The 21,860-nt window shown below is 40.2% G+C and overlaps 1 protein-coding gene across 1 annotated transcript in view; it reads right to left on the bottom strand.

The window, feature by feature from the left end:
* The window catches only part of gask1b (golgi associated kinase 1B), a 97,881-nt gene that overhangs the window by 57,234 nt on the left and 18,787 nt on the right, over positions 1 to 21,860 (bottom strand). The gene's annotated exons all lie outside the window — the stretch shown is intronic.

Genomic DNA, 21,860 nt, shown 5'->3' with positions numbered 1-21,860 from the left:
TGCTTTTTGTGGACAGGACATACCTGGGCAATTTTCCACTTTGTCGGGTAGATGCCAGTGTTGTAGCTGTACTGGAACAGTTTGGCTAGAGGCGCGGCTAGTTCTGGAGCACAAGTCTTCAGTGCTACAGCTGGGATGTTGTCGGGGCCCATAGCCTTTGCTGTATCCGGTGCACTCAGCCATTTCTTGATATCACGTGGAGTGAATCGAATTGGCTGAAGTCTGGCTTCTGTGATGGTGGGGATCTCGGGAGGAGGCCGAGATGGACCATCCATTCAGCACTTCTGGCTCAAGATGGTTGCAAACGCTTCAGCCTTGTCTTTTGCACTCATGTGCTGAGCTCTGCCATCTTTGAGGATGGGGATGTTTACAGAGCCTCTTCCTCCCGTTATTTGTTTAATTGTCCACCACCATTCACGACTGGATGTGGCAGGACTTTGGAGCTTTAATCTGATCTGTTGGTGGTGGGATCGCTTAGCTCTGCCTGTAACATGTTGCTTCCACTGTTTAGCATGAATGTAGTCTTGTGTTGTAGATTCACCAGGTTGGCACCTCATTTTTAGGTATGCCTGGTGCTGTTCCTGGCATGCTCTTCTACACTTCTCATTGAACCAGGGTTGATCCCCTGGCTTGTTGGTAATGGTAGGAATATGCCGGGCCATGAGGTTACAGATTGTGCTGGAATACAATTCTGCTGCTGCTGATGGCCCACAGCGCCTCATGGATGCCCAGTTTTGAGCTGCTCGATCTGTTCTGAATCTTGCGCATCCCTGACTTTCATCGTTCCACCATTGGCGGCGGTGCCTTCAGCTGCCTAGGCCCTAAGCTCTGGAATTCCCTCCCTGAACCACTCCACCTCTCTCCTCTCTCTCCTCCTTTAAGACACTCCTTAAAACCTACCTCTTTGACCGAGCTTTTGGTCACCTGTCGTAATAACTCCTTATGTGGCTCGGTGTCAAATTTTGTTTGATAATGGTCCTGTGAAGCGCCTTGGGACGTTTTATTATGTTAAAGGCGCTATATAAATGCAAGTTGTTTTTGTTGCTGAGTAATGTATTATTGCAAAATAACAAAAACATCAATCAAGCCCGTTATAAAAGTAGAACTGACTACGGTAAACTGCAATTTTGTACAACTTTTTTGTGTACTAAATACGTGTGCAATAAAGAAACATTGAAAGTAATTATCATAAATTGTAAAATTTATGCAGGTTTATTTTAACATAATTAAAAATATAATTACTTGAATTCAAAAGACTTATTTTTAATTTCAAAGCTGTCCAAATATACACTTAGGTATCTCTTTAAAAAATATGCAATTTTTTATCCTGTCGTGGCTAACAATTTTATGCAGAGTTTTGTCTCTCAGAAGTTTCTTAATGGATTGATATTAGTTATAAATCTGACTTTGTGGGGTAGAATTTCTGTGGGGCTTTCTCGATCTCCCATTGTAATTTCGACGGAAGATCAGTGGAAACCCTGCAGAAATGGCGTAAACAGCTATTTACACCATTTCTCCAAGATTTCTGCCAAAGTCATAGCAATTCGGGAGAACTCGTGGAAATTATTGATGCCTTATGTTTCGTGTCAATAATGTTTAGCTGATATGTGTGGAAACGTTAGGTGAATGACTGTTACTTGATTTTTTTTATACAGTGATTGGATTGAATGTAATTTGCCTAATATCTTTACTACTGTAAACTATTCATTTTAAATAGATTGTGTTAGTTATCTTAGCCTGTTCAAAGTGGGTCTAGCATTTGATATTTTCTGCTTTCCAGGTTGACAGCCGATGTATTGAGAACACCAGATAAATTCCAGTAGGCAGTGTTTCTGCTAAATACTTGGCCCTGGGCTATGCAACTTAAGACATGCACTCCAGTTCTCAAAGGGTGCAGCCTGCTTAATGGGAGTCTGGTGCAACTGTTGACAGGGAAACAGTGATTAGAAAACTCCATCTGTAAAAAAACATTCAACCTCCCCCCTGTAATAGGAATGTTCAGTCCCATATTTGCCATATATCTGCCACATATGAACTGTGGGGATTTATAAAACTAATGGGATTTATAGTCACAGAAATTTTAGGATTCATAAGCAGAATAGTTTCAAAAAATAGCTTTAATTAATACATTATATTAAAGATTTAAAGGGATAGAAACAAATTTGACATAAATAGAAATTGCACTCTAACTGTTTTAATAAATTATCTGGTACAAGGCAAGTGACTTTGTGGATGCATATGGAAAAGAACTAAGAGCCCAGAGGATGAAGGTATGCATTTTCCAAATCCATGCATAAAGTATTGCACACAAACCCACCTTGCAACACAGGGGACAAAATTCCACATTTTGGAAATTTGGGCCTGTAATGTTGCTATAAAGTACAATCAATATACAAACAGATAGAAATGTCAATTTTACTTTCAGCATGTCCATGCTGCCCAGCATTTATCGAGTTTAACAGACAGTTTTGAACCAATCTCAGCTGAACTGTGCTGATCAGAGCTTACAACTTTAACCATCAGAAAGTGACCCCCATTTTTTTACCAATACAGATGTGCTAAACAGGAATTTTGAAGATAGGTTGGAAAAACAGATTAGATAGATGTGTTTTACTGATGCAGTAAAAGTTCAAGTCTCACGTTCAATTGTGCAATGGGTCGTGGCCAGGAGTACAGCAATATTTGGCTCTGGTGCCCTTCATCTTCCTCCCCTAATTTCAGGCCGTATAGCAGAGACAAATCCAACTCTTTGTCTCTTGGTGACATCCCTGAGCTGGTCCCTTAAGTCTGCAAAAACTGTAACACGGCCCCCTTAATTAATTTTCCAACATTTTCAGCAACCTGTTTCCAATGCTAGAAATAGGCGTTGATAATTTATAATCTCCATCCCCAATGGTCAATTATTTCGGGTATCTTTCTTTGTTGAAAAGAATTCTGACAATTGGAACTTTACCTCATTGGTTCCATTATTATTTAAAACAGTAAATTATTTCTGTACAATGCAAAAAAAAATTAGAACAGAAGTGATGAGATATGACTTTTTCTTTAACAAGTTTTCAATAAAAATGTTAGTTACAACACAATATACACAATAAAAAGAAATGTTAACTTCAATACTGGATATCTTTGTTAATTAGATTTCTGGGAGGATGGGTCTTGTGTGTTTCCTCCACAGGGTGAGCCTTTGAAAGAAGAGGCACATAGTCAAAGATGCTCCAATAATCCCACCAGACCGAGCATCAAGAGAACTCCAGGGTGGAAGAACATAGTTTAGCCAGTGGATTAAAGAGAAAGCTAACATGCTTGAATAACTTTACCTAACTAACTCAGATACTTTAATCAGGGGCAGGGTTGGGGCCATGCAACCTGTGCAATTGCACAGGGCTGGGAGCCATTCAGTCCAATGATGGTAATAGGTGACCTCTCAGGGCCTGCTATTGTCATTGCCTGATGATGGTGAGAAGCTGTACCTGGGCACCGGCCTATTCTCCATCAATTCACTGTAACTCGAGTCAAAGAAATTAATGAAAGAGCAGGGAAATCGCCAAGAGTCCGTGGTCTCCTGCACTTCCCTGCTGGCAGTGAGCAGCACGGTCATCAGGACAGTGGGGAACGGCAGCTATGGAGAGGTGCAGCTGGTGAGGCACGAGAAGGACGTGAAACAGGTAAAGAGTGGGAAGCAGAGAGAGGCCACAGCCTGGCCTGGCCCAGCCCTGCCCAGCCTGCCCGGCCCAAGCTGGGTCTATGATAGCACCATTTGCAACAAAAGCTCTTCCACTAAAACTGTAAGCTAAGCAGCTCTGGGCCAAATGGGGTGACCTTACAAAAATAATTTGAGACTGAACTCCAATCAAAATCAGGCACTTCAAAAAAAAAATCTTTCCTGACGGCAGTCCTCAATCAAAATCTGGACTCTCAGTCCCCAGTCGCAGTCTAACTCTCAATTCCCAATCCCAGTGTCTGCTCCAATCTCACTCTGTCAACCCCAGTCCCAGTCTCAACACTAACCCAAATACTAATTTCATGGGGCAATTATGCTGCACTTTTCATTGGTGCAATCTGATTTTTAAGTTGCCCAACACAAGACAAACGTGTAACTGTTGTTTAACTTCACCCAAATGATTTAGGCTGCAGTTAAATTGAGCACACTGATCTGAAACCAGTTAGCCTTGAAGTGCACAATGGTTCCATAGCCTGGAGTGTTACTGCTACTCAGGCTTCTTGAATTTTTCAAAGTTCTACACCCCAGGATATGATCATAATATGAATAGCGGTTTAATGGCCCAGGCATGTTCATACACACACCATACGAACATCAAGCACTGAAGGTGAAAGCTTAAAGAAAGTTTTCTTAGATGTCTGGGTGAAAAATGACAATTTTTGGAACTTACACAAACAATTAGACAATGATGGCATATTATTTTACTTAGTGAGAGGAGAGAGAGGCATGAGGAGAGCAGAGGATTTGCAGCTCTTCTATAATAAAGTCATAATGCAGGTGACACACAGTAGCCTCCAACCTTAGCGATCACCTTCTCACCCTCCCCACTCACCCACTCATAGTCGTGGCTGAGGTGGGAGAAGGAGAAGTTGGAGTTCAGTTTTAACGAAATATAAGTAACACTTGACTACTCAGATGTTATACAAGATTTTGCTGCAGCTAAAGCACGCTAAGTTTGTTTTTGAGCTGTCATTCGGCTCATATACTGAAATAACATCCGTGTGCCATTTCCTTTATAATCGTTTGGTGCGTTATATATCGCTTACCATTTTGTCAAAAAAAATTATTTTACCTATTGCAAACATGCCTCTTCATGTTTGTACATGTATGAATTTGACATCATAATTAAGTAGATAGTATTTAGTATCTTTGAATATATGGCCCCCAAACCAAAACTTTGCACAGAGCCCCTGCAAGGCAAACACCCCTGAGTTTGATACAAGGATGTTCAGCCACGACCCAAGTACTCATTCTAAAGTCTCAGTATGTCTACAACTTTCTTTGTTCCACTTCTTTTTTCTCATCCTGATCCTAATCCCCAAGGAATAAAAAGGAGGATTTGTTTGAGGAATAAATTGTGAATTAGGATGCAGATGTGTACATATAAAAATATAACTTATGAATATGACATCTAATTGTGCATTATTTGAGGAAACCACATTTCCACATCGTTCACCTGAGGAAGGGGGAAGCCTCCGAAAGCTTGTGAATTTAAAATAAAATTGCTGGACTATAACTTGGTGTTGTAAAATTGTTTACAATTATTTGAGGAAGGTTTTTTTTGTGAAAATGGATGCTAAAGACATTTAATTTAAAGTCATACATGGTAAGTTATTATAACTCTGTGATATAATATGGTATCCATATTAATAGTTATATTTAATAGTTAATATTAAATGTGGTTCATATTTTTATGCAGTGAATATCGTGATGTAATTTATAATGTTAAAAGCACTTACCAGAATCAAGGGATACAAAATCCTAGGTTACAGAGAGAAGTAAGGATAGAAATTGCGAAAGCTCTGGCCACAATCTTCCAATCCTCCTTAGATATGGGGCAGTGTCAGAAGATTGGAGGATTTCAAATGTTACACCCCTGTTCAAAAAAGGGGAGAGGGATAAACTCGGCAATTACAGGCCAGTCAGCTTAACATCGGTGGTAGGAAAACTTTTAGAGTCAATAATCCAGGACAAAATTAATTGGCACTTGGAAAAGTATGGACTAATAAATGAAAGTCAGCATGGATTTGTTAAAGGAAAATTGTGTTTGACTAACTTGATTGAGTTCTTTGATGAAGTAACGGAGAGGGTTGATGAGGGTGGTGCGGTTGATGTTATGTATATTGACTTTCAAAAGGCATTTGATAAAGTAACACATAATAGACTTGTAAGAAAAATTAAAGCCCATGGGATTAAAGGGACAATGACAGCATGGATATAAAATTGGCTAGGGGACAGAAAGTAGTGAAGGTTGTTTTCCAGACTGGAGAGAAGTATACAGTAGTGTTCCTCAGAGGTCTGTATTAGGACCACTGTTCTTTTTGATATATATTAATGACTTGGACTTGGGTTTGGAGGGTATAATTTCAAAGTTTGCAGATGACATGAAACTCGGGAATGTAGTAAACAATGTGAAGGATAGTAACAGACTTCAGGAGGACATAGACTGGTGAAATAGGCAGACACATGGCAGGTGAAATTTAACACGGAGAAGTGATACATTTTGGTAGGAAGAATGAGGAGAGGTAATATAAACTAAATTGTTTAGTTTTAAACAGGGGCAGGAACAGAGACACCTGGGGGTGTATGTATACAAATCTTTGAAGGTGGCAGGACAAGTTGAGAAGGCTGTTAAAAAAGCACATGGGATCCTAGGCTTTATTAATAGAGGCATAGGGGGTGATTTTAAACCGCAAGAATGGGTGGGTTAGGGGCGGGTGGGAGTTGAAAATAGTTGTTTTTTTGGGTCGCAACCGCAGAATTTTTGGACTTGGGAAGCCTGTACTTTTACTCGCCAACATTAAATCCGGAAGTAAAGCCGGGTTGCGGTCACGACCCAAAAAACAACTATTTTCAACTCCCTCCCTCCCCCAACCCACCCGTTCTTGGGGTTTAAAATCACCCCCATAGAGTACAAAAGGAAGGAAGTTATGCTAAACCTTTATAAAACACTGATTAGGCCTCAGCTGGAGTATTGTGTTCAATTCGGGGCACCACAGTTTAGGAAGGATGTCAAGGCCTTAGAGAGGGTGCAGAAGAGATTTACTAGAATGGTTCCAGGGATGAGGGACTTAAGTAATGTGGAGAGACTGGAGAATCTGGGGTTGTTGTCCTTAGAACAGAGAAGGTTAAGAGGAGATTTGATAAGAGTAAATTAGAAGAAACTGTTTCCAGTGGCAGAAGGGTTGGTAACCAGAGGACACAGATTTAAGGTGATTGGCAAAAGAACCAGAGGCAACATGAAGAAACGTTTTTTTACGCAGAGAATTGCTATGATCTGGAATGCACTGCCTGAAAGGGTGGCTGAAGCAGATTCAGTAATAACTTTCAAAGGGGAATTGGATAAATACTTGAAGGGAAAAAAATTACAGGGCTATGGTGAAAGAGCAGGGGAGAGGGACTAACTGGATAGCTCTTTCAAAGAGGCAGCACAGGCATGATGGGGCCGAATGGTCTCCTTCTGTGCTGTAACATACTATGATACAAAGATACTATGAGTAGATACAGTCTCCAGCTTGCTCATGGAATGAAAAAGTATGGGGTAGGTATATTTTTTAGTGGCATACCATCCTTAGTTTCCAGATTTTAGAATGCTTTGCCCATCTGTGCCAACTTTTACCAGAGCAATCTAAAACTGATCCCACTGCCTTATGCTCACCACCCCCACCCCCCCCCCCCGCCCCCACCACCACCATTTGTAGACTTGAAGTATCTTCCTCTGCTTCAAATGCTTATCTAATTATCCTTTAAAAGATGCAATGCTCTCTGCCTCAACCACTCCCTGTGGCAAGCTCCAACAATCTTCCATGTAAAGAAATTTCTCCTAACCTCTTAACCTCTTAATGATAATTTTAAATTGATGGCTCCCCAACCAAAGGAAATAGTCTTTCCCTGTTCATTCTATCAAAATTTCATCATTTTTAAAACCTTTATTAAATCTCCTCTTAGCCTTCTCTGCTCCAGTGGAAATAATGCCATTGACTCAAGTTTCTCCTCATAACTATAGATTCCCATTTCTGTATCATTCTGGTGAATCTATTATGGCTTTAATGTCCTTTTCATAATGTTGTGCTCAAAACTGCACTCAGTACTTTCATTGTGGCCTAACCAAAGCTTTCTATAAATTCATCATTGCTTCTTTACTCTTGTACTCTTAAATCACTATCTGTAAAACCCAAAATTCCATTGGCCTTTTATGACTTTATCTACCTGCACTCACACTTTCAGGGAATTATGTATTTGAACCTCTATGTCTATCTGTTCATTCACATCCTTCAGTGTTTTATCCATTAAGTGTACACTCCATTCCTTGTTTTTTTTTCTCTCAAAATGTATTATCTCATGCTTATCCACATTAAATTGCATCTGCCACCTACTTGGCCATTCCAATAATCTCTTTATGTCTTCCTGAAGTCTATTATTGTCCACTTCACTGTTTGTCAAACCTCCTACTTTTGTGTCATCAGCACATTCTGAGATTGTGTTCCCGATATCAAAGTCCAAATCATCTATATATATATATCGAACAAAAATTGACCAGAGGGTGGTTGGAGTCTGGAACTCACTGCCTGAAAGGGTTGTGGAGGCAGGAACCCTCACAACATTCAAGAAGCATTTGGATGAGCACTTGAAATGCCATAGCATACAAGGCTACGGACCAAATGCTGGAATATGGGATTAGATTAGACAGGGCTTGATGGCCGGCGCGGACACGATGGGCCGAAGGGCCTCTATCCGTGCTGTATAACTCTATGATGTTTTGTCATTGTTGTAATGTAGGGAAATTCAGCAGCCAATTTCACACAGCAAGGTCCCACAGGAAGCACTGAGATAAAGGACCAGGTAATCTGTTTTAATTATGCTGGTTGAGGGATAAATATTGGTCAGGACACTGGGAGAGCTCCCCTGCTCTTCTTCGATAGACAATTTACACCCTTTACATCCACCTGAGAGGGCAGTCAGGGCCTCAGTTTAATATCGCATCCAAAAGATAGTGCCCCCTCGGTATTACACCAATATGTCAGCCTAAATTATGTGTTCATATCTCTGGAATGGGGCTTAAACCCACAGCCTTCGGAGTCAGAGGCAAGAGTGCTACCATTGAGCCAAAGTTGACACCCATATATTATACATGGCCTTTTGGAAGGAGCAGTTTCAATGGACCAAATGACCTGTTCTTATGTAGATACCAATAGATCTCCCATGGCATTGTTATGAGAATTTTAATGTTACATTATTTAATTGCACAATATGTTCTGCTAAGGAGGTGTTGCATTACCTTAAGGCCACAAAGTCCAAATGATGTTAAGTAAAATTGATTCATTCAAATGCAAATGAGATAGATTTATTTCAGAAAATAACATTTTGAAATACACTGTATGAGTAATTTGAGTCATGACATATGGTAAGTGCAGAATACTTGGGAAGAAAAGGTGACTTCGGACCTATGGTTCTCAAAGCTTTCCACCACTGGGGTTTTTCTCGCGTCTGTTGTAGACTAATTTATAGAGATCAATTGCTATGATTAGTCAACAATTCCATTATCATTGTATCATGTAACTACCAGGATGGTAAATCGCAAACTAGATGGACCTTCGTCTTTTTACGTCGAGCAATTTCTGTGTTCTTATGTAAATGTAGGCTCAGATCAAGCAGAGTTTAATTGCTATATTGTCAGGGAACTTTGCTAATTAGAATATTTTTGTCAGTTTAAAGATATAGCTCAGAAGTACATAGCTTTTTAAGATTGTTTTGCATCTGTAACAAACTGTGACATTGGGAATGTTAAAAAGATATTAAAGTTCATGCTTCAGCATGTTTTCAAATCATTTGGAAAAACTCATAAATCCTGCATAAGTAAAGGTATGTGTCCAGTTGCACTGAGAGAATGATACTGTTGCATGCTGGGAAATCCTGAACATTGCACATGCTGAGATTGAGGCACAAATGTGGTTGGTGATTCCCTTCAGCTCACCAAGTGACAGCACTGGGGACAAATATCAACTCCTAGTCCAGGCTTTTAAGAGTGATTTGGCCCCTAAACATTAATCAAGCTACTCAGAAACACAAAAGACAATTTTATTGGTAAGTTTAAACGTTTTATTGATGTAACTTCACAATGTTTTTATTATACTAGAAATTTTATTTGAGCCTTCGATATTGGGTTTTGTGGGAAAGAAAGTTAGAAAAAGAAAGGATTTTTTTTAAAGAAAACCATTTAGAGGAACTTGATTAGTTCCATTTTTTTTCTGCTGGATAGGTTTTCATCATTAATCAAAATTAGAGTTCTGGTTTGTTGTGACCAAAAGGGCTTAGATTTTTTTGAGTGATTAAATGGTTCAGTTCTGCTTTTTTAATTTTGGTGCATTCTCCTGAAGGATCATAGTTGCAGAGATCTGATTTGTTGTTGTATTACAAATGAAAATTTTAAACCAATCAGATAAAAATGCATCACATAAATTTGCATATACACAGTGTGATGTCAGAAAGGTGTTGGGCATGGGACGATGACAGACAAAATACACACTAGATATACTACTTTTAAAATATTATCAGTAAATTTCCCATGATGTTGTGTTCAGTGAGTTAGAGGATATAGTTGTATGGAGTGGGGAGATCTTTTGGTTCAGCATCAGTGCAAAGGACAAGTTATTGGTATTTTAGAGAAGTGAGAAGTAGGAGATTCTGGGATTTAGCAGTATTAGAAGTGGGGTCAATGGTTTGGCAGCCCTGAGGAAAGAGAAGGTCTTTGAATTTGGCAGCATTGGGGAGAGGGGGTTGGTGTTTGATACAGTTGGGAGGGGAGATCTGGGTTTAGTATTGGGTAACACAGAAATTATGTTACAACATAAGCAAAGATTTGCTTCAACTTGTACACTGAGGGAATAATACTGAGAAATTCTATGTGCCTTTCAACTTACAAAACAGTAGGTCTGGGGAAAATATCAATTTCAACTCCAGGCTTTATAGAGAGGCTGAGGCCCAAGTAAAAGCATTAATGAAGTCACTCAATGAAACAAAAGCCAACTCTATTGGTAAATTTAATTATGGTATTTATTGTAAAGACATTTAAGATAGAAAGGGGGGAAATAATTGATAAACTAATCAAACTTAGAGAGGATAAAACCCGTGGTCCAGATGGATTGCACCGCGCTTATTAAAAGAAGTTAGTGAAGAGATAGCAGAGGCACTATTACATACATATAAAAATTCATTAGAAAAGGTAATAGTGCCAGAAGACTGGTGGACAGCTAATATTATTCCTATATTTTAAAAGGGAGATAGAACAAGTCCAGGGAACTATAGGCCAGTTAACTAACTGGCCCATAGTTGCTGGGTTTATCCTTTTTGGAACATTTGCAATTCTCCACTGCTCTGGCACCACCCCTATCTATGGATGTTTGGAAGATTATGGTCCATACCTCCGCAATTTCCACCCTTACTTCAGCAACCTAGGCTGCATCCTGTCCAGACCGGGTGACTTATCTACTTTAAGAAGAAGCTAGCTTTTCTAGTACCTCTTCTTTATCAATTTTAGCCCATCCAGTGTCTCAATTATATCTTCCTTTACTGGGACGCTGGCAGCATCTTCTTCCTTGGTAAAGACAAATGCAAAGTACTCATTTAGTACCTCAGCCATCCCCTCTGCCTCCGTGAGTAGATCTCCTTTATGGTCCCTAATCAGCCCCACCCCTCCTCTTACTTCCTTTACTGTTTACATGCCTGTAGAAGACTTCTGGATTCCCTTTTATGTTGGCCGCCAGTCTAATATATTTGGATTTTCAAAAGGCCTTCGATAAGATACCACATTGTGGACCCATGACTAAGGTCAGAGCATGTGGAGTCAGGGGACAGGTAGCAGAATGGATAGCAAGCTGGCTACAACAGGAAGTAGGGGTTAAGGATAGCTACTCAGACTGGCAAAAGGTGTGAAGTGGTGTTCTGCAGGGATTGATGCTGGAACCAGTGTTGTTCACAATTTACGTCAACGATTTGGACTCAGAAATCAGAAGTACAATTTCAAAATTTGCAGATGACACCAAATTGGGGACTGCATTAATACAAATGAAGAATGCATTAAAATCAAAGAGACCTTAATAAACTTGCAGAATGGGCAAGTGAATTTCAATATAGAAAAGTGTGAGGTGGTGCATTTTGTTAGGAAGAATAAGGAGGCCACATATTGCTTGGATAAGAGTCTAAATGGGATAGAGGAACAAAGGGATCTGGGGATACACAAATCACTAAAAGTAGCGACGCAAGTTAAAAGGCCATAAAAAAGCAAACCAAGCACTGGGGTTCATTTCTAGATGGATAGAACTGAAAAGCAGAGAAGTTATGTTAAGCTTTGTATAGAACCTTAATTAGGCCATACTTGAAGAACTGTGCACTATTCTGGTCTCCATATTCTGAAAAAGATATTGAGGCATTGGAGAAGGTGCAAAAATGATTCCCAAGGATGATACCAGAACTGAGAGGATATACTTATCAGGAAAGAGTAAACAGGCTGGGGCTCTTTTCTCTAGAAAAGAGAAGGCTGAGGGATGACCTGATAGAGGTCTTTAAGATAATAAAAGGGTTTGATAGGGTAGACGTAGAGAAAATGTTTCCACTTGTGGGGAAGTCCAAAACTGGAAGACATCAAAATAAGATAGCCACCAATAAATCCAATAGGGAATTCAGGGAAAACTTCTTTACCCGAAGAGTGTAAGAATGTAGAACGTGCTACCACAAGGAGTAGCTGAGGTAAATATCATAGATGCATTTAAGGAGAAATTAGATAAGCATACAAAGAAGAAAGGAATAGAAGGCCACGTTGATAGGGTTAGAAGAAGTAGGGAGGGAGGAGGCTCTTGTGGAGCATAAACGCTGGCATAGACCAGTTGGGCCAAATAGCCTGTTCCTGTGCTGTAAACTCAATGTAAGTACAGCAAACCACTGCAGGAACACTAAAAAAAAATCACAAAACATCAAAACAGCTATTGAAATACATGTGATTGAAATTTGAGTACTGTACAAAATGCACAACACAAATTTGAGTAATTTCATGGACTTCTCGGGGCGGGGGGTGAATTTTAACTTTTGTCGATAATGTAAAATGTGCTATATCGGATCAGCCACTGATTATACATCTCTCATGTTTCTCCTTTCCGTTAAAGTCAAGACCTCTCTATGATTTTGGTTTGCTTCCTGCCACAGTACGTCTACAAAATTGTCAATTCTATTCAGCATGGAGAAAAGTTCACTTGGGCTATGTGGAAAGATATCAGCCACTTCCTCCGTAATTGCTCAGATTTGGAACATAGGAACAGGAGTAGGCCATTCAGCCCCTTGAACGTGTTCTGCCATTCAATTAGCTCACGGCTGATCTGTATCTATCCGCCTTGGTTCCGTAACCCTTAATACCATTATTTAACAAAAAAATCTATCAATCTCAGTTTTAAAATTTTCAATTGACCTAGCCTCAACAGCTTTTCCAGGGAGAGAGTTCCAGATTTCCACTACCCTTTGTGTGAAGAAGTGCTGAACGGCCTAGCTCTAATTTTAAGGTTATGCCCCCTTGTTCTGGACTCCCCCACCAGAGGAAATAATTTCTCTCTATCTACTCTATCAATTCCTTTAATCATCTTAAACACCTCAATTAGATCACCCCTTAATCTTTTATATTCAAGGGAATACAAGCCTAGTCTATGCAACTTGTCCTCATAATTTAACCAATTTAGCCCCGGTATCATTCTGGTGAATCTGTGCTGCACCCCCTCCAAGGCCAATATACCCTTCCTGAGGTGCGATGCCCAGAACTGAATGCAGTACTCCAGGTGGGATCTAACCAGAGCTCAGTACAGCTGTAACATATCTTCCACCCCTTTGTATTCCAGCCCTCTTGAGATAAAAGCCAACATTCCATTAGTCTTTTTAATTATTTGTTGTACCTGTCCACTAGCTTTTAAGGATTTCTGTACTTGGATCCCTAAATCTCTCTACTCATCCACAGTTCCTAGCTTCTCACCATTTAGAAATATTCTGATCTATCTTTCTTAGGTCCAAAGTGGATGACCTCACACTTTCCCACATTGAACTCTATCTGTCACAGTTTTGCCCACTCACTTAATCTATCAATGTCCCTTTGCAACTTTCTGCTCCCATCTAACTTAGTGTCATTAATAAACTTAGATTTATGGTTCTCTATTCCTTCATCCAAGTCATTTATAAATAAAGTGAAAAGCTAAAGCCCCAGTACAGATCCCTGGGGAATACCACTGATCATATCCTACCTATGTGAGTACATACCCATTATTCCCTACTCTCTGTCTCCTGCCTCCTAACCAATTTCCTATCCAAGCCAATAGGTTGCCTCCAATTCCATGTGCTCTCATTTTTGTCAATAGTCTCTTGTGTGGAACCTTGTTGAATGCCTTGTGGAAATCCGTATAAATAACATCCATAGACACTCCCTTATCTACCAAGCTTGTTTCAACCATGTTCTTAGACATGACTTACCCTTTACAAATCCATGCTGGCTCTCTCTGATCAGCTCAGATTTGTCCAAATGCTCAGTCATTCTGTCCCTAATAACAGATTCTAGTAACTTCCTCATGACTGACGTTAGACTAATAGGCCTATAATTTCCCAGCTTATCTCTCCTACCCTCAGACTTGGAAACCATGGTGTAATGGGGGCTGGTTCCTCTATCTCCATCTGCTCGGTGAATCTTTCTCTCTCAGTCCCACAAGCAGCAGCAGCCTCCCACACAGCAATCAACAATTTCCCTGTCACTCCCTTATCATCACTGACAATGGATTCAAAACTTATGTCTGTTGGTAGTTGTAACAGAAAATTCAAAGGCAGTGGCAGGTCATAATCTTTTTGGCAGGTGAGGCACATTCTATACATGCCTAACCAAATGTGGGAAGTGGTGTTCCACAGGGATTGGCACTGGGACCACTATTGTTTACAATTTACATCAATGATTTGGACTCGGGAATCAGAAGTACAATTTCAAAATTGGGAGGTGTAGTTAATACAAAGGAAGAATGCGACAAAATTCAAGAAGACATTAGTAAACTTGCAGAATGGGCTTGTAAATGGCAAATGAATTTCAATATAGATAAGTGTGAGGTGGTGCCTTTTGGTAGGAAGGATAAAGAGGTCACATACTACTTAGATAATAAGAGCCTACATCATAAAGCCTAAAAAAGCCTAATAAAGGGACCTAGGGGTACAGATACACAAATCACTAAAAGTAGCAATACAGGTTAATAAAGCCTTAAACTAGGGTTCATTTCTAGAGGGGTAGAATTGAAATGCAGAAAAATTATGTTAAACTTGTATAGAACCATGGTTAGCCCACACTTGGAGTATTATGCACAGCTCTGGTCTTAATATTATAAAAAAGGATATAGAAGCATTGGAGAAGGTGCATAAAAGATTCACAAGGATGATACCAGAACTGAGAGTATATACTTATCAGGAAAGGCTGAACAGGCTTGGACTCTCTTCTCTAGAAAAGAGAAGGCTGAGGGGTGACCTGATAGAGGTCTTTAAGATTATGAAAAGGTTTATTTAATAGAATAGACATAAAGAAAATGTTTCCACTTGCGGGGTGACCAAAACTGGGGGCCATAAATATAAGATAGTCATTATAAATCCAATAGGGAATTCAGGAGAAACTTCTTTACCCAGCGAGTGGTTAGAATGTGGAACTCGCTACCACAAGGAGAAGTTGAGGCGACTAGCATAGATGCATTTAAGGGGAAGCTAGATAAACACGTGGGTGAAAGGAATAGAAGGATATGCTGATAGGGTGAGACAAAGAGGGGTGGGAGGAAGCTCGTTTGGAGCATAAACACTGGCAGAGATAAGTTGAGCCGAATGGCCTGTTTCTGTGCTGTAGTCTCTATGTAACCAAGCCAGTTTGTCACCATGACAACGGGGCCTTCGCGCAGGCACAATGTTTTTGAACACATGCTCTGCAAAGCAAGGATATAACCCCAGTCGCCCCGAGGAAAAGCTTGAAAGGGTAAAGAAAATCCAAAAAGAATGCAGTTTAGCAAATGGTCTTTCGGCTGCAAGTCTCAGTTTTGTGCATGAGATATTTTAAAACGGTAATTGTTTTCTCCTGTGTGTGCCCTGCTGCAGTCATTGCAAGTCTGACAATTGTAGGAGCTGCCTCTGTTCAAAGGGCTTCATTGGTTCAGAGTCGGTTATCGGTGTCTGTGTGGGACCCTTGACTGTGTCAGATGCAACTGTTTCCTCTGCTGGTGGCAGGAAATGATAGAGCCAAAAGTAATTGGCAACAGATTTTGCTTTCAGCTTCTCTCATGATGAATTGATTATGTTGATTCCCCGCAGAACATCCAATGGAAATAGTGCACCAGCATCATGTGCAACAATCATTTTTCATGCTAAACATTTCTTATAGTGCTGTTTCCTAGCATAAATCATTCCAGTATCTATTGGCTGGATCATGGACATCATGTTTGGTGGTAAAAATATTAACTCCATCACATTTCGATGCAGGAACTTCACATGTGCCTCACGTTGTTAGCTATCAGGGTAACTTTTCTACTTCATGTTTCACAAGATCGCAAGATAATTATGGATGAGGGAAGCCATTCGGCCCATCTTAATCCATCCATGTAGAACGACAATACACTCCCCCATTGATGCAACTAAATGTTTTTTAAATGACTCCAGGGTTTTCACCTCCGCCACTCTGCTCAGAAGTTTATTCCAAGTGTTGACCACTGTCTGCATGAGAAAGAGCCTCCTGAAAGCAGTTCCTAAGTTATCTTTTACTAGTTTGAATCTGTGTCCTTCTGTTCTACTCCCAATATTTAGTTTAAAGTAGTATTTGGCATTAACCTTTTTCATGCCATTTACTATATTTGTTAGAAATGCTAGAGAGACAAGCTCAGAGTTGTGGTCCCTGTTCTAGACGTTCTAATCTTTCGCTTATAGATTTATTAGAGGAAATGATACTCATAGACAACACACAGGATGATGCAAAGAGAAACGTCACATTACAGTTGCAGAGCTCAGTAGCAGGGCGGCCAACATTCAATCTTCCGCCCTTCATGTTACAATGGTACGTGGTTATTATACCCTGAGCTACAGGCCATTACATCATACTTCTTCCATGACCTTTACCCTTGGTTTTCATTAACTACCATTAGCTCAGCATTCCAGAGATTTGTTATCTCCGTGGTATCTATCGACGAGAGCTTCATGACCATTTTAAGGTAGCTAGCAGGATATGTTGTATTAAGGAATCCATTTTAAACTAAAGACTTCATTTTATAACAGCATTCTGGAAAATGTCCAAAATTCAGCTCAGATATTCAAGGCCTTCAAAGCTGTTGGAAGCTGTGGTCTTAAAGATAGTTGTTTTGTTCCTGGTGTAGTTCTGATCTTCTCGTAGATAAATCTATCTGCTCATCAACTATTTATTTACCTTTTCTGTACATGTAAGAAGACAGACAGCTTATGCTGAGTTTTGAAACCCAATGATTACCATAGAGGCAGCAAGCCTTTGAAATGCTTAGTTGATGTAAGTTAGTGTTAACCAAGGGTAAGGATCATGGAAGAGGTATGATATAATGGCCTTCTAGCTGAGGGATAAAAGAAAAACTATTGTAATGCCAAGTTAAGAAGACCCGGGGTTGATCACACTTCTACTGAGCTCAGCAACTGTAACTATAACAACCTCTATATCAGCCCACTTTCACCCCTACCTCAGACCCTCTGCTACTGAAACCCTTACACATGCTTGTCACTTCCAGACTGGATTATTCCAATGTCCTCCTCACAGGTCTGCCAACATCTTCCCTTCATAAACTCTAAAACACCATCTCTCATGCCCTGTTTTATGTTAAGTATCATTTGTCCACTCCCTGTCCTCACTGACCTTCACTAGATCATGGGCCCCAAACTATTAAATTTAAAATCCTCATCCTTTTCTATAAATCCATCTGTGGCCTTGCCCCACCCAACCTCTTCAAGTCCCTCCATTTCATGCTCCATTCCTCTGCTTCTGGCCTTCTATTCATTTCCAACTTCCTTTGATAGTGAGGAGGAAAGCTGTAGACTGCACGAAGGTATCAATGGACCAGTCAAGTGGGCAGAAAAGTGGCAAATGGAATTAAATCCAGAGAAGTGTGAGGTAATGCATTTGGGGAGGTCAAACAAAGCAAGGAAGTACACAATAAATGGGAGGATATTGAGAGGTGTAGAGGAACAAAGGGACCTTGGAGTGCATGTCCACAGATCCCTGAAGGTAGCAGGACAGGTAGATAAGGTGGTTAAAAAGGCATACGGGATACTTTCCTTTATTAACTGAGGCATAGAATTAAGAGCAGGGAGGTTATGCAAGAACTGTATAAAACATTGGTTAGGCTACAGCTTGAGTACTGCATACAGTTCTGGTCACCACATTACAGGAAAGATGTGATTGCACTAGAGAGGGTACAGAGGAGATTTACGAGGATGTTGACAGGGCTGGAGAATTTTAGCTATGAAAAAAGATTGGATAGGCTGGGGTTGTTTTCTATGGAACAAAGGAGGCTGAGAGGAGATTTAATTGAGGTATATAAAATTATGATGGGACTAGATAGAGTGGATAGGGAGAACCTATTTCGCTTAGCAGAGGGGACAGTAACAAGGGGGCATAGCTTTAAAGTAACTGGTAGAAGCATTAGAGGGGAGCTGAGGAGAAATGTTTTCATCCAGAAGGTGGTGGGGGTCTGGAACTCACTGCCTGAAAGGGTGGTAGAGGCAGAAACCCTCAACTCATTTAAAAAGTACTTGGATGTGCACTTGAAGTGCTGTAACCTACAGGGCTATGGACCAAGTGCTGGAAAGTGGGATTAAACTGGATAGCTCTTTTTTGGCCGGCACGTACACGATGGGCTGAATGGCCTCCTTCTGAGCCGTAACTTTGTATGATTCTATGATTCCACGATTACTGGTAAATTCTTTAGTCAGTCTCTGAACTCCCTTCCTCAACCTCTTTATTTTAAAAAAATCTTCTCAAAACCCATATTTTCAGCCAAGTTTTCCACCTCATCTCCTGTTCTCTTTCTTCCAGACTCAGCATTTATTCCCAACGCCCATTTGTGAAACACCTTAATATGTATTCTACATTAAAGGTGCTATACAAATTCAAATTGTTTCTATCCCTTTGTTTCAGGACATAGATGTCCCCTTCACTTTGCAGTGGCCAGTATTCCATGTATGGCCTGATCAGAGCACTGTCCTCTTACTGAGGAGTAAGAGAGGATTAAAACTGTAATTGGAGTTGTCCATAGGCCTCCTGATAGCAGCAACGATGTGGCCGAATGTATCAATTCAGAGAATAGAGAGGTTTGTAGCAAACACAGAGATGTTTTAATGGGAGACTTTAATTTTTATATAGATTGGGCAGAGCAGAGTAGCTCAAGTTAGAAAGGTAGTGAATTTCTTGGTGCTTTCAAGATAGTTTCTGGAGCAATATGTTCTAGAACCAACAAGACGGCAGGCCATACTAGATTTATAGAATCATAGAATCATAGAAGTTACAACATGGAAACAGGCCCTTCGGCCCAACATGTCCATGTCGCCCAGTTTATACCACTAAGCTAGTCCCAATTGCCTGCACTTGGCCCATATCCCTCTATACCCATCTTACCCATGTAACTGTCCAAATGCTTTATAGAATCATAGAAGTTACAATTTAATAATGAGTAATGAGCCAGTCTTAATCTAACAGTAAGGAAACATTTATCTAACAGTGATCATAATATGACCGAATTAAATATTAGGTTTGAAAAGGAAAAACTTAACACAGTTACTAAGATTCTAGATTTTGGTAAGGCTAACTTTAATGGGATGATACAGAGACTGACAACAGCAAACTGATCAAAGCTGCTATCGGGTAACACTACAGATGAACAGCAGGAGGTGTTCAAAAAAGAATTTAGCTTAATACAGGACAAGTGATAAGAATGTAAGAGCATAAGAAATAGGAGCAGGAGTAGGCCATACAGCCCATTGAGCCTGCTCCGCCATTCAATCAGATCATGGCTGATTTTCAACCTCAATTCCACTTTTCCGCCCCATCCCCCTATCACTTGATTCCCTTAGAGTCCAAAAATCTATCGATCTCAACCTTGAACATATTCAATGACTGAATATGCACAGCTCTCTGGAGCAGAGAATTCCAAAGATTCACAATCCTCTGAGTGAAGAAATGTCTCCTCATCTCAGTCCTAAATAGCTGACCCCTTATCCTGAGACTATGCCCCTCAGTTCTAGACTCTCCAGCCAGGGGAAACAGCCTCACAGCATCTACCCTGTCAAGCCCTCTCAGCATCTTACATGTTTCAATGAGATCACCTCTCATTCTTCTAAACACTATAGGCCCATTCTACTCAATTGCTCCTCATAGGACAACCCTCTCATCCCAGGAATCAATCTAGCAAACCTTCGTTGCACCACTTCTAAGGCAAGTATATCCTGCCTCAGGTAAGAAGACCAAAACGATACACAGTACTCCAGGTGTGGTCTCACTAAAGCCCTGTACAATTGCAGCAAGACTTCCTTATTCTTGTACTCCAACCCCCTTGCAATAAAGCCAACATACCATTTGCCTTCCATTTGCTTGCTGTACCTGCAAGTTAACTTTACATGTTTCATGTACAAGGACACCCAAATCCCTCTGAACATCAACATTTAATAGTTTCTCACCATTTAAAAAATATTCTGTTTTTCTATTCTTCCTACCAAGGTGAATAACCTCACATTTCCCCACATTATACTCCATCTGCCACCATCTTGCCCACTCACTTAACCTGTCTATATCCCTTTGCAGGCTCTTTGTATCCTCCTCACAGCTTACTTTCCCACCTAGCTTTGTATCATCAGCAAACTTGGATACATTACACTCGGTCCCTTCATCTAAGTCATTAATATAGATTGTAAATAGCTGAGGCCCAAGCAATGAGCCTTGCGGCACCCCATTAGTTACAGCCTGCCAATCTGAAAATCACCCGTTTATTCCTACTCTCTGCTTTCGGTCCATTAACTAATCCTCTATCCATGCTAATAAATTAACCCCAACCCCATTATCTTGTGTAACAACCTTTTGTGTGGCACCTTATCGAATGCCTTTTGAAAATCCAAATATACTACACCCACTGCTTCCCCTTTATCGACACTGATAGTTACATCCTCAAAAATTCTAATAGATTTTTCAAACATGATTTCCCTTTCATAAAACCATGTTGACTCTGCCAATCATATTATGATTTTCTAAGTGCCCCGTTACCATGCCCTTAATAATAGATTCCAGCATTTTCCCGTGACTGATGTCAGGCTAACTGGCCTGTAGTTCAGTTTTCTCTCTCCCGCCTTTCTTGAATAGCGGTGTCACATTTGCTACCTTCCAATCCACTGGGACTGTTCTAGAATCTAGAGAATTTTGGAAGGTCACAACCAATGCATCCACTATCTCTGCAGTCACCTCTTTTCGAACCCTAGGATGTAGGCCATCAGGTCCAGGGGATTTGTCGGCTTCTGGTCCCATAGTTTCTCCAGTACTTTTTCTTTACTAATATTAATTACTTTAAGTTCCTCACTCTCATTAGCCCCTTGGTTCCCCATTATTTCTGGTATTTTTTTGTGTCTTCTAGTGTGAAGACAGATACAAAATATTTGTTTTACTTATCTACCATTTCCTTATTCCCCATTATAATTTCTCCTGAGTCAGCCTCGAAGGGACCCACATTTACTTTTGCTACTCTCTTCCTTTTTACATATATACCTTCTAAGGGGCAAGAGCTTTACTTACCAAATAAAACAGCCATAGTCGACAAAAGAAGTGAGAGATAACAAAACTAAAGGAAAGAGCATACAAAAGTGCAAAGAATAGTGTAGATCCAGGGGACTGGTAGAGATATAAAGAACAACAAAGGAAGACAAAAAAGATAGTAAGAGCTGCAAAAAGGGAATATAAAAGAAACTTGTGTTGGATGTCGAGATGAACACAGAAGGTTTTACAATTATATTAGAAGAAAAAGGGTAATCAAGGCTAATGTGGGCCCTTTAAAAACAGATGTGGGTAATATTGCAAATGAAAATAAGAAAACGGCAGACTTGTTGAATA

The sequence above is a fragment of the Heptranchias perlo genome, chromosome 1, assembly GCF_035084215.1.
Source record: "Heptranchias perlo isolate sHepPer1 chromosome 1, sHepPer1.hap1, whole genome shotgun sequence".
In the NCBI taxonomy this organism is placed as follows: Eukaryota; Metazoa; Chordata; class Chondrichthyes; order Hexanchiformes; family Hexanchidae; genus Heptranchias; species Heptranchias perlo.
This window is presented reverse-complemented; position numbering and strand designations above follow the sequence as displayed.